General features: G+C 41.1%; 1 long non-coding RNA gene across 1 annotated transcript; it reads right to left on the bottom strand.

Moving 5' to 3' along the window:
• Positions 1-17,685: 17,685 nt before the first annotated feature.
• On the bottom strand, positions 17,686-18,541 carry LOC113461827. The gene is made up of 2 exons (XR_003384097.2): positions 18,174-18,541; positions 17,686-17,958 (listed from the first exon to the last, which is right to left on the bottom strand). It is a non-coding gene; the product is annotated as an uncharacterized LOC113461827 (long non-coding RNA).
• Between the last annotated feature and the right edge of the window lie 310 nt (positions 18,542-18,851).

Genomic DNA, 18,851 nt, shown 5'->3' with positions numbered 1-18,851 from the left:
GGAGACGCGCGGGCGGCTTGGATCACGGAAGCGAATCGGGAGCTGGGATTTTCCTTGCTGGGATGCTTGCTTCAAGGGATTCCGGGAGGTGGGGACGCGGGCTGGTGAATTCTTTCTTCTCCCCTTCTTTCGCACGGGATCTGGCACGCGGTTGGGATGCTGAGGATTTTGCCGGGATCACGGATGAGAGGCGCGCTTGGATCTCGGGAGAAAGGAAAGGGCGGTGATGCACTGCAGGCGGCTGGAGTGGAAGATGAATCGGGAGCTGGAAGACACCAAGTTCCGTCCAATTAGTCATATATAAAAAAATAGTATGATATGAAATTTGGCTTGTAGACGGGTCATCTATTCTGGCTCGAGGTCAAGTGCAATTCTTTCAAGTCATGGGTCACCCAGCACCTTATAGTTATGATATAGCCAATTTAGATTTGCCCAAAATTATTTTCCAAAATCACAAAAGAAATGGACTCGATTCGGACCCAAACCCGACTCGGATCCGAACCCGACTCGGACCCGATTTGAAGTCAAATTTGTACTCAATGTGCATTTTATCTCTAATTTATACTAATCTATGTTAAACCCAAATATAATATTAATCCAGTGAATTTATCATTATCGGTTAACAATAACACTAATTTTAGTAACATGTAGGTCGCACTTTTGTGCTCTCATCACAACCCCCAACTAGCTTATTGCTAGTCTCTAGCAATTCAGTGCGAAAATGATAAAATGAGAGAGCAAAAGTGTTATTTATTATATAAATATCCTAAGATAAATACTCACTTTCGTAGAGCATTACGATTGCACTTAGCATGTGCAACAAGCCGTTAAACCCCTAGGTTACCCTAGTGGACGAGTGTTGTCTCGTGAGGGTTTGCAGTGAAGTTACCCACAAACTTCAATCCCAAAATAAAATTTGGTTTATGAAATGAAAGTCTTATTTCAAGTACATAACTGATAAGAATTTCAAAATCACACAAGGTTTTAATTACTAAGTAGCCCAATTTCTAGGTTAGTATGCAATTTAAGTTGAAGTTATTAAGTTTTCCGTTAGGAAGTTGTAAGACTTATTTATACTTGAGTGCTCAGTGAAGTTTGGACCATGCACAAGCTAAGGTTTTGGATCTCCAAAATATCGCAAATATTAGTAGTTTCCAAGAATTGGTCGGACAAGACCTATTTGCTGATTCAAAATCATCTTTTCTGCAGGATTTCGAGAGTTGTGGATGTTTACTTTAATACCTCATGGGCTTTATCTGTAATATTCCAGTTTACTCGAATTTTTACAACGACGGCTTTCACACTATTGTCTTTCTTAAGGTCAATATACATTTTTTTTTTCATTTTTACACTAATTTTTTTGATTTTTTTTTGCATTAAAGAGAAATGATAATGTATATATTGTGCACTTTTACTCTTGTGATGATTCCTCCATGTAGCGAGCAATTAGTCGACAATTCTCACACCAGTTGGCATGAGGTGTCGGGCATCAAGACTCCCCTACGGACCTATGCTCGGGTTCCTCATCACAAGCCCGCTGACCTTTGACAATAGGTAGGCCTTTTCGATGTACCTGACTAAATCCACCATCTTTTTTTTTTTTTGGATCAGAAAAAGATGGTTCATCAGGATTCGAGGTTGCTACCATATTCTCAACACAATGTCGAACCTATACCTTAGAAAATGCAGGCCAGATGTGTTGTGAAATTCAAAGCACTAATTAGCTTACAACTCACTAAAATGAACTTAATAAAAAGAACTCACTTTGCACTACTTCCAACTAGTCATTGGGCTCTTAGATTTTATATACCTTGTGTGTTGTATATATATATATATTATTTTTTTTCAAAAATTTTAACTAAAAACTTTTTTTTTAATAAAATTTCAAATTGAAATGCGTAAAAATACCCCCAAACCTAAATCTAACATTGTCCTCAATGTTAAAGAAAATTTAATGCAGTAAGAGGACAGAGGAGAGGTTACCTGATATGAGTGGGTAAATTGAAAATTGGGGCAAAATCCCCCAAACCTGCATGTTAGTATTTTTTTTTTATAGAAAATATTTATATGTTGGGTTGCCTCCCAAGAGCGCTAAGTTTTATGTCTTCAGCCAGACAATTCTAATTCATTCATGATAAACAGGGTCGGTCAGAAGTGTCTCCTCAACTTCTGGACTCAGATACTCAAGGTATGGTTTTAAACGATGTCCATTGACTTGAAAGGACCTACCATCCTTGGTATTGCATATTACTACTGCACCATGCGGGTGCACTTTCTCTACTGTGTATGGGCCAGTCCAGTGAGATTTAAGTTTTTCAGGGAATAGATGTAATCGAGAATCATATAGAAGGACTTTTTGTCCTTGGTGAAATTCCTTACGAATGATCATTTTATCATGCATGATCTTCATGCGATCTTTGTACTTTTTGGCACACTCGTAAGCATCGTTTCTAATTTCTTCAAGCTCATCGAGTTGAAGCTTCCTATGTTCTCCTGCTTTGTCAAGATCGAAATTTAAATGTTTAATAGCCCAATAGGCCTTGTGCTCTAACTCAACAGGTAAATGGCAGGCCTTGCCATAGACAGTTCTATATGGAGACATTCCAATTGGTGTTTTGTAAGCCGTCCGATATGCCCACAGTGCATCTGTTAGCCTAAGAGACCAATCCTTCCGAGATGTATGAACAGTTTTTTCAAGGATGGTCTTGATCTCCCGATTAGAAATTTCGACTTGTCCACTTGTTTGTGGATGATATGGTGTACTGACCTTGTAATTAATGTTGTATTTTCTCATAAGGGCTTTAAAGATTTTATTACAAAAATGTTTCCCCCCATTACTAATGATAGCACGAGGGGTGCCAAAACGAGCAAAGATAGATTCTTTAAGGAACTTGATCACCACTTTGTGATCATTGGTCTTACACGCGATAGCCTCAATCCATTTCGATACATAGTCAACTGCCACAAGAATGTACTGATGCCCAAACGACATAGGAAAAGGACCCATAAAATCAATACCCCAAACATCGAAAATTTCTATAATTAAGATAGGGTTCAGGGGCATCTGTAATAACCCCAAAATATTTTTTTATATAAAAAAGGATAGAATAGTCCTTTAAAATTGATATGAGGGGTAAAATTGGAAGGAATGAAAAGATAATGGCATAGTTGTAGATGCGTTGAAGTGGTAAGGGTAAAATTGGAAAGAAATCAAAAGTTAATGGCATAACAGTAGATATGTTGAAGTGTTAGGGGCAAAATGGGAATTTAATAATATTAAAAAAAGGGTGAATAGTATTTTGATGTGATTTAATTGGAGGGTTTGCTGTGGCTTTGGAATGAAACCGAGAGACAGAGAGGGGGGGGGTTCTCAGACGGCAACAGAGAGGAAAAAAAGAAGGAGAGGAAAGGAAAGGAAGAGGAAGAAGAAGAAGAAAAAGAAAAGGTAGGAGATCCCGGATGCGCTGCCAGCTGAAGGGAAAAGTGTAGATCTTCTTCCCCTCTACGCAAGGACCTCGATTTCCAAAAAGAAAAAGGTAAATATCCATCCCTATCTAGTCTTTTGATGACATTAGGCTATACAAAGGGTGGATATAGTCTAGAAGGGTCGGATAAGGGTTGTAGAGGCGGTTAAAAGAGGAAGAATCGGATTTTGACAAATTTTTCCGGCACTACGGAAAAACTGTGTCGAAGTCCCAACTTCGGCGAATTATTTAGGAGGTCAAACGACCTCCGATAGCAATGCATGTTACCTCTTTGGAATCCTCTATGAGTGTAGAATGTTAGGTAAAAATTTCATCAAATTTGGAGTCTGAAAAGTGGATCAAACCCGGGATGAAGTAACCGGCTGTCGGTCCAGGTTACTGTTCATCCGGGTGGAAAATAGGGGATTTCATGCTATAATAGGGTATTAAGCCTAGATCAAGCTAAAAGGGACCTTGTACTCATGCAAGGGAGTCCCTAATACACATAAATGGTGAGTTAATTAATTAAAAAGAAAAAGAAGAAAGAAAAGAAAAGATTTAGGGAACAGGGGAGTTGAATCAATTAAAGTTCCCTATGTTATAATTGGCACGTAGATTATAGCCCTTGATACAAAACTAAATATATTGTAAATGCATGTATCAGTTGGGCAAGAAGCTAGGGAACAAGAGGAAGAAGTTCCCCACTGCCAGCTGTAGATTTTTGGAGGCGTATCAAGGCTGTGCCAGATTGACAGGTGAGTGGGAGTCATGTACTTTGCACTATGAGCATCCTTAATTCATTTTCATGAATGTCGCCAAGTGTGAATTGATTCCACTTGAGCATATTGATTGATATTGTAGTAGATTCCTCTATAATCTTGATTCTCCATGCTTGATTATTCTGTACATGCATTTGAGGGAACATTGAGAGGAATTACGAGGGGTTGATGAGTAATCAAATTGATTCCGAATTGTGAAATGATTTCTTTTGTAAATTGATTTCATTTCCTCTATTTTAAAGACTTGTGAGTCGTAGCTTGATTATACTCTTTTATGAGTAATTAAATTGGTTCCAAATTGTGAAATAACTTCTTTTGTAAATTGATTTCATTTCTTCCATTTCAAAGATTTGTAGAGCCTTTTTAGTGGTATATTGAGTTGTATTGCACTTCCTTGACCCTCACTCCTGACCCTGATGTTAGTTTATGATTGGGTCATGATCGAGTGAGTGGTAATCTTGATTATACTCCTTTTTAGTAGAGTATTGGGAGGGTGCATTATGGCATTTATGCATGGCTTGGCAGTATCTGCAGGACACCTATAGTCGATGGTGTTGAACATCGGCCTTTGTGCACATAGTAGCCTTCTGGGTGGGCGGAGCCCAGTCCCTTCCTAGGGGGGACACGGCCCTAGGCGTAGGATCGGCCGGTCCTACGACTTATATTCTGCTTGCCGCCGGGCATAGTAAGACCCCGCGAGGTGCAGTATGGCTTTCCGCGGATGTAGAATTCCCGCGAGGTGCCGTTTAGTATGTAGATGTGAGATGGATTTCTGTTCTGGATACTGGCCAGCATTTACATGATCAGTGTGGTATCTTATCCTGCATATGCATGTGACAGTAGGGAGTTGTTGCTGGTTCGCCTGGGGCGTAAAACCCACCTCCCGATAGCTGTCTAGCATTTACATTATCGATATGGTGTCTTATCCTGCATATGCATGTGACAGTGGGGAGTTGTTGCTGGTTCGCCTGGAGCGTAAAACCCACCTCCCGACAGCTGTCTAGTGATGATTTACATATTGGTGTGGTGTCATATTCGATATATGCATATGGCAGTAGGGAGTTGTTGCTGGTTCGCCTGGGGCGTAAAATCCACCTCCCGATAGCTGTCTAGTGATGATTTCAGCATATTGACACCTGATTTGTATGTTCCAGCATTATGATCTGTTGAGCATATTCATGAGTAGCATATATGTTTACTTGATTATTCCATATATGCTTCAGATGAGTTGATATTGATTGTGGTGATATTGATGATTTACTCCATATTCTCTATGTTGAGATCATGTTCATCTTGTTATTGATCTTGAGATTTCATCTCGAGCCATGATTATATTCTGTCTCATGTGCATAGTACTCTCTACTCCACTCACTGAGTATTTATATACTCACTCTCCAGTTTTGTGTTTTTGATTGCAGGGCAGGTATTGTATAGAGAAGAGCAGGGTTAGAGATTGCCTGCTAGCTGTGCCGCTCCATAGTGTAGCATAGTATAATGTAGATAGAGGTTTATCCCCTTTTGGTGTATTATAAACCTTCTGTTGTATTTAGTGTATAGTTACAGTCATAGATCCTGTTGTGGATATGGGTTTGACCATGGATGAAATGGGAACCAGATTTTTATATAGATGAGTTATATGCCTGAGATGATGTATTGATATATATTGTCCAGGTTCATTATGTGACAGATTATGTGATTGCTGCTCTGACAGGTAGCATTGTTGTATGTAATGAGATAATCCTGACAGGTCACCATAGGAAAGGTGATCATTTTGTGCATGTATCATGCCAAAATTTTCAAGATTTATTGATGATTGATAGGTAGTAGGGTTCTACGCGGTGGCTGGTGGCCTTATGCCTACCCGCACCCTAGGACCGTCGCGGCGGCCCGCCGGGAACGGGGCGGGGGTCGTGACAGAGGTGGTATCAGAGCAAAGGTTAAGAAGAGTCCTGTCAGAGCAATAGGGTGAGTCAGGATTAAGTATAGGATTATACTATGGAGCATAAGGTTTTTCTGTATGTTAATTTATGAGTCATTTACAATTCAGTAAAATATATTATGACTCAGTGTGTAACGACTGCCCTCTCTGTTTTTTTTTTTTTTTTTTTTTACTCTTCTAGAGACATATAAAGAATACCTCCAAGGAGAGGATCTGCTCGTCCTGGAAGAAGGATGGAGCCAGATATAGCATTGGATGCGGGTTCCACACATATCGAGCCCCAAAGAGAAAAATCTCCTCCTGCAGACAGGCGGAGAGTTGATGATCAAGGGGAGGTAGGAAATAGAGATGCATTGATGGAACAGTTACTGGCGGAGAATCAGGCTCTGAGGGAGCAGATTGCTCAGGGGAAACCTCCTGCCCCGTCAGTAGTATCTATCCCACCTCCTGTACCTGTGCCAAGAAGTTTGGCCAGGCGGGCTCTAGATAATGAGGGGATTACTGTACAGGAGTTTCTGAGGCTCAGAACCCCGGAGTTTAAGGGGAAAGAAGGTGAAGATCCTCAGAGATTTCTGGAGGAGACTGAAAAGATGATACGGAGACTGCCCTGTTCTGATGCAAGAGCTATAGAACTTGTAGGGCTTACAATGAAGGAAGATGCCTGGGACTGGTACCAGAGGCATATGGAAGATAGATTGTACAGTAGGAATCCTCCAACCTGGGAAGAGTTCAGGCAAGCAGTGATGGATGAGTTCTTGTCTCCGGCTGAGAGGCAGAATTGGGCTCTTCAGTTTGAGAGGCTGAAGCAGATGCCCGGAATGAGCGTATCTGAGTACGCTCGTGAGTTCACTAGATTGGGGAAGTATGCTCCTTACATCATCCCCACTGAAGCTGCCAGGATAGAAAGGTTCAGACGAGGTCTGATTTCCCCGCTTTATAATGCAGTACTGGCAGTAGAGGTCCCCACCTTGTCTAGGCTGATAGATAAAGCAAAACAGTGGGAGACCAGAAATAAAGAGGAAAGAGCTGAAAGAGAACAGAGGAAAATGAGTGTGGGGAAGGAGCAAAACAGTAGAGGTAGATCTGAGGGAGTAGATCTCTCGGAGGGCCCGACGGAGCAGTCTGTACGCTCAGCTCCACCTGCCCCACGTAAGAGGAAATGGAGGGAAAGAGGTCAATCACAAGATACTTTTCTACCATCAGTACCTCGTCCTCCAGTCACTATAGCCAGAACTGAATCTGGGTTCCAATCATGGCCAGTGTGTGGCATATGTGGGAAGCAGCACCCTGGCAGATGCAGAATGGGCCAGGGAGTGTGCTACAGATGTGGACAGCCGGGTCATTTTGCCAGAGAATGCCTGCAGGGTGCCACCCAGCAGTTTGTGCCTTTGGCATCCTACCCTTCTGTGCAGATGGACAGGCCTAGTAGTAGGGGGCCTGTAGGCAGAGGCAGAGGTCAGACACCAGCATCACAGCAGAGTGTTGGACCATCTCAGCCATCAGCTCCAGTAGGTAGAGGGCAAGGAAGGGTGTTCACGGTAAATCCACAAGAGGCACAGGCATTAAATGTAGCTGTGACAGGTATGCTCCTCATTGATAAGATTAAAGCTAGAGTATTATTTAATTCTGGAGCTACCCATTCATTTGTGTCCCCTTATTCTGCTAAAAAGTTAGCTAAGGATAAGATATTAATGCGTATTCCCTTAGCTATTAATACACCTGTAGGGGATAGTATAAAAGCGAAGTATGTATATCCTACCTATGTGGTAGAGATAGAAGGTAAAACACTCCTAATTTATTTGATTTCCAATACCACACTGAGCAGAATATGAAGAGCAGATACACTCACCCCTTTGAGTAATCAGGTAATTTACTCTTTTAAATTCGAGGACGAATTTTATATAAGGGGGAGGATGTAATAACCCCAAAATATTTTTTTATATAAAAAAGGATAGAATAGTCCTTTAAAATTGATATGAGGGGTAAAATTGGAAGGAATGAAAAGATAATGGCATAGTTGTAGATGCGTTGAAGTGGTAAGGGTAAAATTGGAAAGAAATCAAAAGTTAATGGCATAACAGTAGATATGTTGAAGTGTTAGGGGCAAAATGGGAATTTAATAATATTAAAAAAAGGGTGAATAGTATTTTGATGTGATTTAATTGGAGGGTTTGCTGTGGCTTTGGAATGAAACCGAGAGACAGAGAGGGGGGGGTTCTCAGACGGCAACAGAGAGGAAAAAAAGAAGGAGAGGAAAGGAAAGGAAGAGGAAGAAGAAGAAGAAAAAGAAAAGGTAGGAGATCCCGGATGCGCTGCCAGCTGAAGGGAAAAGTGTAGATCTTCTTCCCCTCTACGCAAGGACCTCGATTTCCAAAAAGAAAAAGGTAAATATCCATCCCTATCTAGTCTTTTGATGACATTAGGCTATACAAAGGGTGGATATAGTCTAGAAGGGTCGGATAAGGGTTGTAGAGGCGGTTAAAAGAGGAAGAATCGGATTTTGACAAATTTTTCCGGCACTACGGAAAAACTGTGTCGAAGTCCCAACTTCGGCGAATTATTTAGGAGGTCAAACGACCTCCGATAGCAATGCATGTTACCTCTTTGGAATCCTCTATGAGTGTAGAATGTTAGGTAAAAATTTCATCAAATTTGGAGTCTGAAAAGTGGATCAAACCCGGGATGAAGTAACCGGCTGTCGGTCCAGGTTACTGTTCATCCGGGTGGAAAATAGGGGATTTCATGCTATAATAGGGTATTAAGCCTAGATCAAGCTAAAAGGGACCTTGTACTCATGCAAGGGAGTCCCTAATACACATAAATGGTGAGTTAATTAATTAAAAAGAAAAAGAAGAAAGAAAAGAAAAGATTTAGGGAACAGGGGAGTTGAATCAATTAAAGTTCCCTATGTTATAATTGGCACGTAGATTATAGCCCTTGATACAAAACTAAATATATTGTAAATGCATGTATCAGTTGGGCAAGAAGCTAGGGAACAAGAGGAAGAAGTTCCCCACTGCCAGCTGTAGATTTTTGGAGGCGTATCAAGGCTGTGCCAGATTGACAGGTGAGTGGGAGTCATGTACTTTGCACTATGAGCATCCTTAATTCATTTTCATGAATGTCGCCAAGTGTGAATTGATTCCACTTGAGCATATTGATTGATATTGTAGTAGATTCCTCTATAATCTTGATTCTCCATGCTTGATTATTCTGTACATGCATTTGAGGGAACATTGAGAGGAATTACGAGGGGTTGATGAGTAATCAAATTGATTCCGAATTGTGAAATGATTTCTTTTGTAAATTGATTTCATTTCCTCTATTTTAAAGACTTGTGAGTCGTAGCTTGATTATACTCTTTTATGAGTAATTAAATTGGTTCCAAATTGTGAAATAACTTCTTTTGTAAATTGATTTCATTTCTTCCATTTCAAAGATTTGTAGAGCCTTTTTAGTGGTATATTGAGTTGTATTGCACTTCCTTGACCCTCACTCCTGACCCTGATGTTAGTTTATGATTGGGTCATGATCGAGTGAGTGGTAATCTTGATTATACTCCTTTTTAGTAGAGTATTGGGAGGGTGCATTATGGCATTTATGCATGGCTTGGCAGTATCTGCAGGACACCTATAGTCGATGGGGTTGAACATCGGCCTTTGTGCACATAGTAGCCTTCTGGGTGGGCGGAGCCCAGTCCCTTCCTAGGGGGGACACGGCCCTAGGCGTAGGATCGGCCGGTCCTACGACTTATATTCTGCTTGCCGCCGGGCATAGTAAGACCCCGCGAGGTGCAGTATGGCTTTCCGCGGATGTAGAATTCCCGCGAGGTGCCGTTTAGTATGTAGATGTGAGATGGATTTCTGTTCTGGATACTGGCCAGCATTTACATGATCAGTGTGGTATCTTATCCTGCATATGCATGTGACAGTAGGGAGTTGTTGCTGGTTCGCCTGGGGCGTAAAACCCACCTCCCGATAGCTGTCTAGCATTTACATTATCGATATGGTGTCTTATCCTGCATATGCATGTGACAGTGGGGAGTTGTTGCTGGTTCGCCTGGGGCGTAAAACCCACCTCCCGACAGCTGTCTAGTGATGATTTACATATTGGTGTGGTGTCATATTCGATATATGCATATGGCAGTAGGGAGTTGTTGCTGGTTCGCCTGGGGCGTAAAACCCACCTCCCGATAGCTGTCTAGTGATGATTTCAGCATATTGACACCTGATTTGTATGTTCCAGCATTATGATCTGTTGAGCATATTCATGAGTAGCATATATGTTTACTTGATTATTCCATATATGCTTCAGATGAGTTGATATTGATTGTGGTGATATTGATGATTTACTCCATATTCTCTATGTTGAGATCATGTTCATCTTGTTATTGATCTTGAGATTTCATCTCGAGCCATGATTATATTCTGTCTCATGTGCATAGTACTCTCTACTCCACTCACTGAGTATTTATATACTCACTCCCCAGTTTTGTGTTTTTGATTGCAGGGCAGGTATTGTATAGAGAAGAGCAGGGTTAGAGATTGCCTGCTAGCTGTGCCGCTCCATAGTGTAGCATAGTATAATGTAGATAGAGGTTTATCCCCTTTTGGTGTATTATAAACCTTCTGTTGTATTTAGTGTATAGTTACAGTCATAGATCCTGTTGTGGATATGGGTTTGACCATGGATGAAATGGGAACCAGATTTTTATATAGATGAGTTATATGCCTGAGATGATGTATTGATATATATTGTCCAGGTTCATTATGTGACAGATTATGTGATTGCTGCTCTGACAGGTAGCATTGTTGTATGTAATGAGATAATCCTGACAGGTCACCATAGGAAAGGTGATCATTTTGTGCATGTATCATGCCAAAATTTTCAAGATTTATTGATGATTGATAGGTAGTAGGGTTCTACGCGGTGGCTGGTGGCCTTATGCCTACCCGCACCCTAGGACCGTCGCGGCGGCCCGCCGGGAACGGGGCGGGGGTCGTGACAGCATCTCATTCTTTCTCGAAAGTTTTCCTAATCGTTGACATCGATCGCAAGATTTACAATAGTCATGCGCATCTCGAAAAAGTGTGGGCCAATAAAATCCGCACTGCAAAACTTTTGCAGCAGTTTTCTTCCCACTAAAATGACCACCACAAGCATGGTCATGACAAAAGAAAAGGACATTCCTTTGATCGTGTTCAGGGATGCATCGTCTGATGATTTGATCAGGACAGTATTTGTACAAGTATAGTTCATCCCAAAAATACCATTTTACACGAGCTAGGAAGCGAAATTTCTCTTGTTTGGTCCATGAACGGGGCATTCGTTCAGTAACTAGATAGTTGACTACATCAGCATACCATGGAACATTGGTATGGGAAATCATCATTAATTGTTCATCAGGGAAGGTCTCGGACACAGGTAATGATTCTGCAGATGACTCAACAATTAGTCTGGACAAGTGGTCAGCTACTACATTTTCAGATCCCTTTTTGTCTCGAATTTCGAGATCAAATTCCTGGAGCAATAGGATCCAACGAATGAGCCTTGCCTTAGCATCCTTCTTTGTGAGAAGGTACTTAAGGGCGGCATGATCAGAATAAATAAGAACTTTAGATCCTATCAGGTAGAGGCGGAATTTATCTAGAGCAAAAACAACTGCCAACTATTCTTTTTCAGTGGTGGAATAGTTGAGTTGGGCGTCATTTAGAGTTTTGCTTGCATAATGAATAACATGGGGAAGCTTCTCTACTCGCTGACCTAAGACAACACCTATGGCATAATCGGATGCATCACACATGATTTCAAAAGGACGACTCCAATCAGGACTCCTTATGATGGGTGCTGAAGTTAGTTCAGACTTTAGTCTTTCGAAAGCAGTTATACAAATTGGCGAAAAATTAAAAGTAGCATCTTTCGCCAACAAATCGCATAAGGGTTTCGACAATTTACTGAAATCCTTGATAAAGCGGCGGTAAAAACCCGCATGCCCTAAAAAGGATCTGACTTTCCTAACAGTTTTGGGAGGTGGCAATTTAGCAATTAATTCTACTTTGGCCTTATCCACCTCAATTCCCCTTTGTGACACAATGTGTCCTAAAACAATACCTGATTCTACCATGAAATGACACTTCTCCCAGTTAAGAACTAAGTTTTTCTGTTTACAGCGTTCTACAACAAGTGTCAAGTGGTGTAGACATTCCTCAAAATTGGATCCAAATACAGAAAAATCATCCATGAAAACTTCTAAAAATTTCTCCACCATGTCGGAGAAAATACTCATCATACACCGTTGGAATGTAGCTGGTGCATTGCATAGCCCAAAAGGCATGCGACGATAGGCAAAAGTGCCATAAGGACAGGTGAATGTGGTTTTCTCTTGATCCTCACGTGCGATAGGGACTTGGTTATATCCAGAATAACCATCGAGGAAACAGTAATGGGAGTGGCCAGCTAGCCGTTCTAGCATTTGATCGATGAAGGGTAGAGGAAAGTGGTCTTTCCTAGTCATGGCATTAAGCTTCCTATAGTCGATGCATACTCGCCATCCCGTTTGGACTCGAGTAGGGACTAACTCATTATGATCATTTTTCACCACAGTGATGCCAGACTTTTTAGGTACGACTTGAACTGGGCTTACCCATTGACTATCAGAAATAGGGTATATAATCCCTGCATCTAAAAGCTTGATGACCTCGGCTCGAACTACGTCCTTCATGATTGGATTAAGTCGCCTTTGTGGTTCTCTAGAAATTTTTGCATCTTCTTCTAGATGGATTTTATGTTGGACCACAGAAGGACTAATCCCCTTAATATCAGCTATAGACCAACCGATAGCTTCCTGATTCTTCCTAAGGATACTTAACAGCTTCTCTTCCTGTTCTTTAGTTAGATTCGATGCAATTATAACAGGTAAGGTCTTGTTTTCTCCAAGAAATGCATACTTCAAGTTTTCAGGAAGGTCTTTGAGTTCTAGTTGTGGAGGTTTGACATTGGATGACACTAGCTGAGATTCCAAAATAGGCAATGATTCAAACTTGGTGGCCCATGTGCTAGTATCCATCACAGGAATGGAATCTAACAATGCATTAACCTCTTGACTTAACTCGCAATCTTGACCAAAATTAGCCAAACATCTTTCTAATGGGTTAGAATAACTCGACTCTTCAAAAGAACTGCTAATTATATTCTCAATCATGTGAATTTCTTCCAAATCGTCCATCTCAGTTGACTGACTACTACTATGAAAAACATTGAGCTGGACAGTCATGTTCCCAAAGGCTAGAGTCATTATTCCATTTCGGCAACTAATCACAGCATTTGAAGTGGCCAAAAATGGTCTACCTAGGATCATCGGGATGTGACTTTCTGGATTTTTTACTGGTTCAGTTTCAAGGACTACAAAATCCACAGGGTAGTAGAATTCATTAACTTTTACAATCACATCCTCCACAATTCCTTTGGGATACTTCACAGTCCTATCTGCTAATGACAAGGTAATATTTGTGGACTTTAATTCCCCCAAACCTAGTTCGGTGTAGACAGAATAGGATAATAGGTTCACACTTGCTCCTAAGTCTAATAGGGCTCTCCGAATGATGGTTTCTCCTATTTTAATTTCAACAGTGGGGCAACCAGGGTCCTTGTATTTTGGGGCAATCTGTTGTTGAATAAGAGATGAGGCTTGTGCCGCCATCACAACTTGCCTAGGAATACTGGTTTTCCTTTTCACCGTGGTTAGGTCTTTTAAGAATTTTGTATAGGAGGGGATCTGTCTGATGGCATCTAGAAAGGGTAAATTTATTTGAACATTTTTAAAGACTTCCATGATTTCATCGTACTGAGATTTTTTCTTTGAGTCTTGTAGTCTACTAGGAAAGGGAGCCTTAGGTGTGTAAGTTTCTATTGGTTTCTCCTCTATTCCTTGTGTTCCCTGTTCTTGTGCCTTTTTCTGGGTGGGGTTTGGTTCATGCTTTTCTTCTTTTTCTTGCACAGAAAGTTGGACTTTGTTGTCCACGTGCTTGCCAGACCGTAAAGTGGTAATTGCCTGGACTTCATGGGTAGGGTTTCCATTAGAATCAATCTGAAACTGGCCTCTCGACCCTTGATTCTGTTGCCTACCAGGGTTAGGTACTGGCTGACTTGGCAATTCACCTCTCTTCCTATCCCCTAGAGAGTTAGCTATTTGGCTCAGACTAACCTCAAGTTTTGCAATCGCTTGCGCATGGAATTGATTAGTCTGGGTTTGAGCTATGTTGGTCTGTTGTTGCTGTTGGATGAAGTCTTGTTGCTGCTTCATCATGTTAGCCATCATGGCTTCTAATGATGTAGTTTGCTGAGGGATAGGGGCACTATAAGTAGGAATAGGTGGAGCCAATGATTAGTTTATTTGTGATGGACCTATCCTGGGAAAATTCTTCTGAAAACCTGGTGGACCACCTTGATGCTGAATAGGTTCATTTTGCTTGTATGAAAAATTTGGGTGGAACCTATTATCAGGGTGGTAGACTGGGCTGAATGAATTGGGAGTGGGCTTCTTGAAGGCATTATATGAGTTAAGAGCATTTGCCTGTTCAGCCTTAATGTTGGGTAAACTAGGACAACACTCCACTAGATGCTCAGAACTATTACACAAGATATATAAACTATGTGACTCGTGATCCACTTTCATGATGGGATTTAACTCTTTATATGAACTCGGACTAGTGGAAACAGTGAAAGCATCAAACTTTTTGCTTAAGTTGTTCATTCCAGTCACCAGATTGGACATGACATTTTTTAGTTCTGGGTCAGCTTTCATTTCATAATTACCCGGTTTTCTAGACCCGAACTCATCTCTATTTACTTCCTCACCATAGCTACTCCAATTTTGGGCGTTCTCGGCTAAGTCAACAAGAAATTCATAGGCTTGATCCGGGGTTTGGTCCATGAACCTACCTTTGTGCATGGACTCGATCATGTTTCTATGTGCCGGAGGTAGTCCTTTGTAAAAGAAATGTACTAGATCAGCCTTGTCAAGCCCATGGTGGGGGCACTTGACCAAAAGATCATGGAATCTTTCCCATAGTTGGAAAAATTCCTCCTCAGATTTTTCTCTAAAAGTTCTGATTGCATCCTTTAATTTTTTCAGTTTTTACCATGGGATAGAACTTAGCCATGAACTTCCTAGATAGTTGTTCCCATGATGTGATGGAATTTGAAGCTAGGGAATACAGCCATGCAGCAGCACGATCCTCTAAAGTAATGGGAAATAACCTTAATTTAATACCCTCTTCATCTAAATTTTGATTTCTAAACGTTTGACAGATTGTCAAAAATTTGTTTAGATGAATGTAGGGTTGTTCACTCTCGAACCCATGAAACTTGGGTAACATATTTATTGTTGCAGCCCGAATCTCGAATTGGGTTGCATTATTAATTGGTAATACTATGCAAGTAGGGGGACTAGCGGATGCGGGTGCAAACAATTCATTTAGGGTTCTAATATGTTCACCCATTGTAGAGATCGACGGTTGGTTTACAGTTCGCAGGTTGTGATGAAAAGTTCTTTCAATCTCAGGATCAAATGGGGTTAACTTATCCCTTAATGACCTTCTACCATGCATACATTTTCCACAACTTAATTAGATTCGACTCCTACAATGAACGAAATCCTAAAAGAAGAGAAGGGCTAGACACAAATGACCACAACCGACACCACGCAATAATTTGACCCTATTAGTCTTAGAACTAAGTGAGGTTCAGTAGCTTCTTAAATCTAGTTGCACAGAGATGTATCAGGTTAAAAAAAATTCCTGAAATTCTCTCCTAGATTAGACAGCTCCTAATCTCCCTTTCAGATTAAGCTAGAGCTTACCAGTTAAGCAATCCAGTAATCAGTGACCAGGAAAGTCCCGGGGTATGTGGTGGTGCCAGAAGGGATACACCGATACCACAATACCCGTAACAGTTCTCACTGTTGTAAAACTTTCCTAGACATCACCAATTACTAAATTCTCACTGGAGTGGCTTTCAGCCGCTTCTTTCCAAGAGCCTAATTGAGCTCGAAAACCCTAAGGCCAACGTCTAATTTGATTTTAAGTTAATTTGGCTTAGGATAAGTATGCAAGGTGGTGATTTTTGGGCTAAGGACAGGTAATGACTTTCCGACCTTATCTTTTTAATGGGTTTTGCCCTTAATTACTTTATGCAAATGCTTAATACTAAATGCAGCAAATAATCAATATTTTTTAAAATTTATGCAATGTCATTAGGTTGTATTGATTAAATGAGCAATCAATAATTTTTTTTATTTATTTTTTTATAATTTTTTTATTTTTATTTTTATTTTTATTTTTTTTAGCAATAACTTGAATGTAAACTAAACACAATTCTTCTGCGTCAGTCAATCTCCGAATGCCCGTTGAATAAGCTCTGGAGATTACTCCGTAAGGAGTCCCAATAGAGGTATGATAACCTCGAGGGATTGCACCCTGTCAATTACTAGCAAAAATAATAATTTTTTTTATATATTTTTTTTTGATTTAAATTTTTTTTTTCTTTTTAAACTTCAAATTTCGAATCTCAGAATTCAAATTTTGAATTTTAAAATTTTTTTGAATTTTTGAATTTTTTTATTTTAATTTTATTTCCTTAAGCGGGGGTAACCACTGCAGCCGGGGTGAGGTGTCACCCCCAGCTTCCCCCGTGGAGGGTCTAACAGCAGGGCCCTTCTCTTATTTCTACCTGGCCCTAGTCACTTCCATGCACATAGCATGAGGTGGCAGCCATCAAATGGGCTGCCAACAATGGGCTCTAGTTGGCCCATCAGGCGTCCTGGCCCAATGCTCAAGTACGGGCCTACAAAAAATCTGGCCCAACACCCCTGACTGGGCCTCAAAAGTATTGGGCCCAGTTGGTTTTGGGCCCGGACATTACAAACATGGCAGATCAACCAATCAGAGCTTGACATGAAACCTCCGACCAACCAGTCAAAACCCGCCATGTGGCCAACCCTAGAGGCACATGGAGAGAAATTTAAATTTTAAACTCTCCTCCCAGCTGACGACGTTTCGGCCATGATTGTGAATGATTTCCATAATTGGGCGATGAATGAGTATGATGTGCGGACGAAACGCCTGCTTATGCCCTTCGGGACATGCAATCAATTACCAAATATGACCTATTCACACTCCCAAACTCTCCAATGACGAGCACCGACCCCAATCTATATAAACCATGCATGGAGGGAAAAATAAGTACACAACAATGATCTGCATCTGTTTAAAACTTCTCAGTTTTTTAAGAGGGCTTTCTCAATTAAGTTATGCTCTGCAATGGAGCCCATTTTGATGGGGAAAGGTTTGGGTGATGATAATGAACATGATTAGCTACTTTATCATCCTGCTCAAAGCAACATCTTCCTTAAAATTCATTATTAACTCAGTCCTAGAGATAAGAATGCTCATATGAATTTCTGTAAATCCTAGAGATGAGTTAAACAATGAACAAAGTTTTAGCATGTCTTAAAACTCCTTCTGTCATTCTTATTCTTCTAAAAATTTCTCATATATTGCCCATTTTGGGCGAAACCACAACTGTTTCGGTTTTCCAAACAAGTCTCAAAGAAAAAAAAAAAACCAGTTGGAACACATAAGCACACAAAAATATGCAAGAGGCTTGCTTGCAAAAATTCCAAAAAAAAAAATCAAGATCTTCGCTGAGTTTTCCCAGAAGCAAAACTGTCAACATTTGATCCCGTCTCCTTAACTCGCAGAGTAAGCCTCAACTATTTCTAAGTCAGAACAATTAAGAAACAAGAATTATAAACTGTCAAAACAGAATATCAATAGAAAGAAATAATGAACTCAGAATAATCCTTAGACAACGCACGCAAAAAGTGGATCTCAGTGGGGAAACAAAAACTAAGACTAAACAAGAAAATTACGCACTAAATCTACAAAGAAGTTAAAAAGCGCTGAAGAAAAAGAAGAGTGATCGGATTTCGACCTCGGGAGGAAGGGGTTCTGCTTCTCATCGGAGAAGGCCAAAGCGCCGGCAGAGGAACCAAGGTGTATGGTCACCGCTCCCTCATGCGCCGCCGCGAAGTGCTCCAGTAAAGGGCGCACCCCACCCCCACCACCATCCTCTGCCGCCGGGCTCCGCAGACCCTCCGGGCTCTTCGCCACCGACCGATCGAATACCGCCAGCATCTCCACCGTCCGATGCCTCTGTCTCCGACTTTCTCTCTCCGATGCCACGCTATTCTCACCGGGAGAGGGAGGGGAACGAGAAGTTGGATTTAATGACTTACAATTTTGAAAATACCCTCGGTCGGTGAGAAAATTACTGATTTGGTACACCAGCTAAGGCGCAATAATGAAGATGGTAGGGGTTACCTTTGGAAGGATGCGAGGGATCCGTGGGCTCCGTTCTGTGTCAACTGAGACTGCTTTTTCCACCAAATATTGAGACATGAACCCGTGGCAATTCAAAAGTCCAAGGTACTTAACTCATAGGATCGTTGTGGGTTCCAAAGTGGGTGTAATCATTTCCATTTCGAGGCCTCGGAGTAATAGGAGGGTAGTTTAGAAAATTTGGCAAAGAGTAAAAAGTCGGTGCCTGATTGCTATCATCCAGGTATTTTATCCCGGCCTCGTCGCTGGTGCAAGGTGGTGGCATGAGCAT

Source organism: Phoenix dactylifera, chromosome 8 (genome assembly GCF_009389715.1).
Source record: "Phoenix dactylifera cultivar Barhee BC4 chromosome 8, palm_55x_up_171113_PBpolish2nd_filt_p, whole genome shotgun sequence".
Classification (NCBI taxonomy): Eukaryota; Viridiplantae; Streptophyta; class Magnoliopsida; order Arecales; family Arecaceae; genus Phoenix; species Phoenix dactylifera.
This window is presented reverse-complemented; position numbering and strand designations above follow the sequence as displayed.